At 36.0% G+C, this 6,793-nt stretch overlaps 1 non-coding gene across 1 annotated transcript; it reads left to right on the top strand.

Annotated features, from left to right (window-relative positions):
- The first annotated feature begins 5,923 nt into the window (after positions 1-5,923).
- LOC122151155 lies at positions 5,924-6,048 on the top strand. The gene has a single exon (XR_006164005.1). It is a non-coding gene; the product is annotated as a U6atac minor spliceosomal RNA (small nuclear RNA).
- Positions 6,049-6,793: the final 745 nt, after the last annotated feature.

Here is a 6,793-nt window from a genome sequence, read left to right as displayed (position 1 = left end):
GAAAGGGAGAAGTATGTAGAGAAAAATTCAACTTCTTAAAAATGGATAAACATACTGGACTGGTAGAAACTAGTGGAAGACCCAAAACCCTCACCCTAAAATACTCTTTAAACTTGTAATTGAAACCACTCCTGGCTGTCAGTCACAGATTGGCTTTTCAAAAAAACAGCATCACCTTCAAAAAAACAGCATCACCTATGAGAACTGTGCTCCCTTAAATAATCAACTATACAAGACCAAATGGTCAACATTTACTCTAAAACAAAGACAAGAAGGTAAGAAGGGGCAGAGAAGCTAGAGTAATGGAAGCAGAACAAACAGAATGGAAATAATGAGCATGTTGACCCATTATGAAAAATGTCAGCAATATCATTGAACAATGTGTATAAAAATTGTTAAATGGGAACTTATTTGCTATGGAAAAGACAATTTTTTTCACATACAAGACTATTTTTTTTTTTTTTTTAAAGAAAAGAATGATCATTAGAAAAGGCTAGAGGAATAACATTCTAGGTTTGCAGACAGAAGCTTTATGGTAGCTGGGTATTACTTTTATTGACTTCTAGGCTTGTCATAAATATGGCCATCACCTTTTATACAATATTTCTTTACTTGTGAGTTGTGCAAGGAGCTCTGGTAGCATAGTGCCTAAGGTGCTTGACTGCTAACCAGAAGGCTGGCGGTTCAAACCCACCAGCCATTCCTTGGAAGGTAGATTGGGGAATCTACTTCCATAGTGATACCGCCTTGGAAACCCAAGGAGGGGTTGCTATGAGTCAGGTCCGACTCAATGGCACATAACAACAACAACAGTGTAAGAAATTACAGAATACATTTTTATAAAAGAAAATGTACTGCAGAACCAAAAATATACTAAGTGGATTTTACTTGCACTCTAATTTTAGTTAAATATTATCTCCATTCCAGAAAGTATTGACAAAGACAGCTGTATAATGTAGAGGTAAGTCTGAATCTGAAAAATTTGGGCTTGATTTCCAGCTCCACTAATTACTACCTAGTCACTTTGGACAGGTAAGTTTCCTCACATGTAAAATTATAATAATATTAAAGTTGTTGTCTTTCTCATAAAACCAAACCAAAAAACCAAACTCACTGCCATCAAGTCGATTCCAACTCATAGCAATCCCGTTTGGGTTTCTGAGGCAGTAAAGCTTTGTGGAAATAAGTTGCTCAGTCTTCCATCCGTGGAGTGGCTAGTGGGTTTGAACTGCCAACCTTCTGGCTAGTAGCCAAATGCCTTAGGCACTGTACCACCAGAGCACCTTATTTCTCACAAAGTAAGTATTTAATAAATAGAATGATTTTGATTGTAGTGGTGGTGGTTACCATTATTATCAGCCACAGCAACAAAATCAAGATCAGTATTATCAAAAAGCAAAAATACTAATAAGGCACATAAAAGTGTATTTCATAGTGGAAATCCAACAAGAAGTGATGGAAATATTAACTAAGCAATTAAAATTTGATCAATATTTTAAAGAAAGATAAAGATAGGATCTCAGTATTAGGTAGCTCTCTATCATCATTTACTTATTGGGTTATCACAGTCCATACAAATTAGAAAATACATACAATCTCTAGAATATAATGTCATACTTAATAATACATCTATTTATTATGAGAAGCTATCCTAACAAAATCCACTCCAAATGATCGTACTCAATGTTACAAGTCAACTCTGGCCAGTTTCTAGCACATCTATTTTGGGACTAAGATGCTTGTGTTACCTATGTATTCTGGTTCTGAAATGAATAAAACAGGTTTTCTCTGTTCTTTTCAGCTAATTAGAGAATTTTAGAGGGGAAGAAAAAAAAAAACAAAAAACTGACACCTATGATAAATAATCCAGCCTCACAAACAACACATCTGGAAAACGTATCTGGCATTCCATGGGAAATAAGTCTGCAATTCTAAACTGTAAATCATGAGTGTTTGAACACTTAAGTCCAAAAAGAAAGCAAATTATTTATAAAAAATGAAAGTTTTAAAAATGGTCTTTTTCCCCTGGCAATTTTTCCATGGGCTAATAATTCATGGTGTTTTATTTTCTCTAGACTCTGGAAAATGAAGAAGTGGAGAAAAAATAAGAAAACATAATCTAGAGTCTAGAATTCATATGCAAGATTCGACAGCTGTGTTCCTAATGACACAGGGGGATGCCTTAAAATGACCACTTCCAAGTACTTAGCTAATGCTATTGGAAACTACAGGAGAGGGTATATTTTTTTAATCCTGCTTAGTTATTGAGTAATTTCTTTCTTTTTCACAATAACAATAATTTGATTTAAAAATGTACCCATAAACATATAGATATAAAAAGAAAGCAAAAATTATCTACAAAGTCACTAGAGATATGATCACTTTCTATGAACTCTCTACTCCTCTGCAACGTCAACGTGCACATACATTTCTTTCTAATTTGAGATAATAATAAGTGTGACAGTTTTTAAACAGCTTTTATATTTTGTAATATTATGCTCATTTCTTCATGTAAATATATACAAATCTTCATTCTCAATAGCTGATAACTAACCAATACATGAGTACACTAGTATTTACTCTAAAGCCACTTGTGAATGGCACTATTTTAAATAAGGCTCTTGTGCTGTGGTTTTTGTACATTCATCTTTTCAAGTAAATCTGATGATTTCCTTAGCATAAACAACAAGGAATAGAGTTTCTGACTCAAAATGGATGTACATTTCAGAAAGTTTTTGTTAACTATTGTCAATTTACTCTCCAAACTGCCATTATCAGTTAGCATGTCCATTTACAATGTGTGTGAGATGCGTTTTCCCATCTCATGCCAACAAGAGATTCTACTACTTTTTTTAAGATACTCAATTTGATAGTTTTAAATTGATATATATTTGATTATAAAATATAGTTTCTGCTTTCTCTTTAAGTTTAGAAAAAAAAATCCTTTGCCAACTTCCAAATAATAATATATTCATATATATTTTAATTTTTAATCAAAATGTTATAGTCTTAATAATATTTGAGATTTATTTTATTCTAAGAGATATGAAATTCTAGCTCTATTTTTTCCAAAATGGTTTCCTACTTGTCTAAATTTATTTAAAAAAAAATCACTCTTTCATTTTTAAGATATTCTATCTTTCTTTATTAATCAATATGTCCATCTTGGCATCATTCTGGTTTAATTGTTTTATAGTAAAATATACTTTAATACTTTATAGTGCAAGTCCTTAGTAACTTTTTTCCTATTCTTCTTATTTATATATTTTCCCTTATGTTTAATATATTATTTATTTATATAAATCAACTTCCTACAACTGAATCCAGGGTAAAATTAGGAAGAAGGGTGTAAGAAAATTATTGTGCTGTTTCAAAGTGCATTTTTTACACTTTATTTATTTATTGATTTTATTATTTTTGCAATGCATTTTAATGGTTCAGAAGAAACATATGCGCATTCCTTCAGGCATAGGTGAATGAAAAACTGTAAGCAACTATTATGTTCAAAGGCTAATCTTCACTGTTCATTGCAGAGTTGTATTTGCAACAAAGTTGAGAATCAGTGGTAAAGAAAGACGCTGAAAACTAATATTGCATGCAAAATTCTTAGCACTATGCTTGACCTTAATAAGCAGTCACCACAAGTCTTGCTAGCTTTGATAGTCATAAATTTGTCAGGGCTTTAGGTTTCTGAAGTTAAGCTCTAATGAAAATTTTTAAAGCTTTTCATTGTGATTTGGGTGAAAGTTTACAGAGCAAGTTGGTTTCCCATTCAAAAATTCAAACATGTTTTGGGACACTGATTGCAATCCCCACAATGTAATAACACTCTTCCCTCTTCCTCGTTGTGTTTACTTTTTCCATTTGTCTCTCCTTTTCTACCCCTTCTTGCCTTCTGAACTTTGAGAAAATGCTGCCCTTTTGATCCCCTGTAATTGACGGCATGCCTCCCTGGTATTATTGTTTATTTCATAGGTCTATCTATTGTTTGGCGGAAAGCTGAGCCACAAGGTTGAGCTCAGCTGCAGATTTGAAGGGTATCTGAGGGCCATAGTCTCAGGAGTTCCACCAGTCTCTGTCAGGCCAGTAACTGTGTTTTTTTTTTTTTTTTTCTTTCTTTCTTTTTTTAAATCATTTTCTGCTTTGTTCTACATTTTTCTCCCACTCTATCCAGGACCTCATATTTTGATCCCTTTCACAGTGGTCAGCAGTGAAAGTTAGACACCATTTAGTTCTGGTTTCAGGGTTGTGGAGGATTGGATTTTCATGGTCTATTAGCCTTTTGGACTAATCATTTCCTTGTCTCTTTGACTTTCTTCACTCTTCTTTGCTCTGTATGGGGAGAGACCAATAGTTGCACCTTAGATGGCCACTCACAAGCTTTTAAGACCCCAGTCATTACTCACCAAAATAACATGTAGAACATTGTCTTTGTGAACTGTGTTATGCCACTTGATTATGATCCTGAGCCCCCAGGCCCATTGACTCATTCTCTCAAGGTATTTAGTTATAACTAAGAAATCTTCATAACTCCCTTTGTATGCTTTACTATATCCATGGATATATTCACAGCACATATAAATACATTTGTAGAAATATCCTCTGTCAGACCTATATATTTGGGGATGTAGTACTATTTGCCTTCCCTCACCTATGTATCCACTTGTAGATTATTATTACTGTTATTGCAGGATTGTGCATGTAATAGTATTGACCTTTTTTGCCTTTAATTCTTGTGTCCCTCCCGTTGTCTCCCTTTGCCTTGATCATTTTGTGCTGAGTTCTCCCTTATTGTTGCCTTTCCCTTTATGCAAGTTATTATGTGCCTACCTCCCAGTTAGTTCCTTCCCCTCCCAACCTTATTAACTTTCAAAGAATGATTCTTTCTGTGTGTTCTTGTTACCTAGTGCCACTCTGACAGGAATATACCACAAACAGGATGGCCTCCACAAACAATTTATTCTCTTATAGTTTGGGAGGCTAGAAATCCAAGTTCAAAGTGCCAAGTTCTAGGGGCTGGGTGAAAGCCCCTCTGCTTTGGGCTTCAGTTCTGCCTCCAGCTCCTGGCCCATTGAAGCCAGAGACTTTTCTTCACTCAGACAGCTGTTGCCTTCTGAGGCTGCCAAGCCCAAGGTTGACAAGTAAAAAGGTACACTCCTGATATTACCAAACCACAAAGCAAGTCCATTGTAAGTCCCAAAGTCGGCAGATCATGGCAGACTGCTGAACAACACAACTACCTATAGGGTCCAAGCATGCCACAAGCTAGAGATCATTCCCAAAGCTGCTTCTTATATATGGGAAGCAGAGTGCATACCCAAAGCAGCTACTCAGCTCTTTGTGGTAGATCCCACCATGGAGTTGATTGCCAGTCTCATCATGGGGAATAACTACCTCTAGCTGCCCAGCCACTCAACAGCCTAGCCAAGTTGACACACAAACATAACCACCACACTGTGTATAAATATTTTCTTAACTTTTTATAGTACTGGTCTAGTAGTGTAGTGTCTAAGGCATTTGACTGCTAACCAGAAGGTTGGTGGTTCAAACCCACCAGCCACTCCTTGGAAGGAAGTCAAATCCAACTTGATGGCAGTGCGTTTGGTTTGGTTTGGTTTCATACAATATTTTCCCTTTTGTCATTGGCTGATTTCACTCAGCATAATGTTCTCTAAATTCATTCATGTTATGAAGTGTTTCATAGATTCATCATTATTCTTTAGCATTACATAGCATTTCATTGTATGTACCATAGGTTGTTTATCCATTCATTCATTGATGGGCCTTTGGTTGTCTCCATCTTTTTGCTATTATGAATAATGTTATGAAGAACATGGGTGTGCATATGTCTGTTTGTGTCATGGCTCTTATTTCTCTAGGATATATCCCCGGTAGTGGGATTGCTGGTTAATATGGTATTTCTTTGTTGTATGAAAGGAGAGAAAGTTAGCACTCCCCTTGACAAGCATGGAAGAGGCCCTTGGACATTAAAATATGCATATAGTTAAGGTATTACCACCTACTTTATGACATCTAACAATTTTTTCTAAAGGAACTCTGATGGTGTATGGGTTGAGGCATTTTGCTGCTAGCCAAAAGGTCGGTGGTTGGAACTCACCAGCTTCACTGTGGAAGAAGGATGAGGAAGTCTACTCCATAAAAATTTACAACCTTGGAAATCCAATGAGGGTTGGAATCAACTTAGGGAAGTGAGATTGAGGTATGATATTTCAATTTCTAATTTATTAAGGAAGTGCCATACTATATCCCACAGTGGTTGTACCATTTTACAGTTTGACCAGCAATGAAGTAGAAACAATCAGCTACTGTACACCAAACACTAGTGTAGATGCTAAGGACATAAATTTGGCTAAGATCAAGAAGATCTGTCTCAGTCTGGTAGAGAAAATCAGCATGTAAGGAAATAAAAACAATTCAACAGATTTTGGGATCAGTTTAGCAAGTAGAGTGATTCAGTCTGTTAGAGAAGGGAAGCAGATAGATCAGAGGCATTTACAAAAAAGAATGACATGTGGATGGGTTTTGAGGAACAAATGTGACTGAGCAGACAAATAAAATTGTCAAGGAAATGTAGTCTAGGAAGAGGAAAGCCTTTCCTGATCTTCTAGGAAGAAATACATTTTCTTTCAGGGCCAGAGGCTGGAACAGGTAAAGCAAGGAGAGCTGCCAGACAGCAGGAAGCAGAGGCAGACAGGGCCAGCAGCTGGAACAGGTAGGGGGAAGCCCAGGAAGTGAGCAGAGTGGTTGGAACAGCTAAGGGAGATGAACTTGT

Source organism: Orycteropus afer, unplaced genomic scaffold (assembly GCF_000298275.1).
Source record: "Orycteropus afer afer isolate SDZICR_OR568_19922 unplaced genomic scaffold, OryAfe1.0 scaffold00321, whole genome shotgun sequence".
NCBI lineage: Eukaryota > Metazoa > Chordata > Mammalia > Tubulidentata > Orycteropodidae > Orycteropus > Orycteropus afer.
This window is presented reverse-complemented; position numbering and strand designations above follow the sequence as displayed.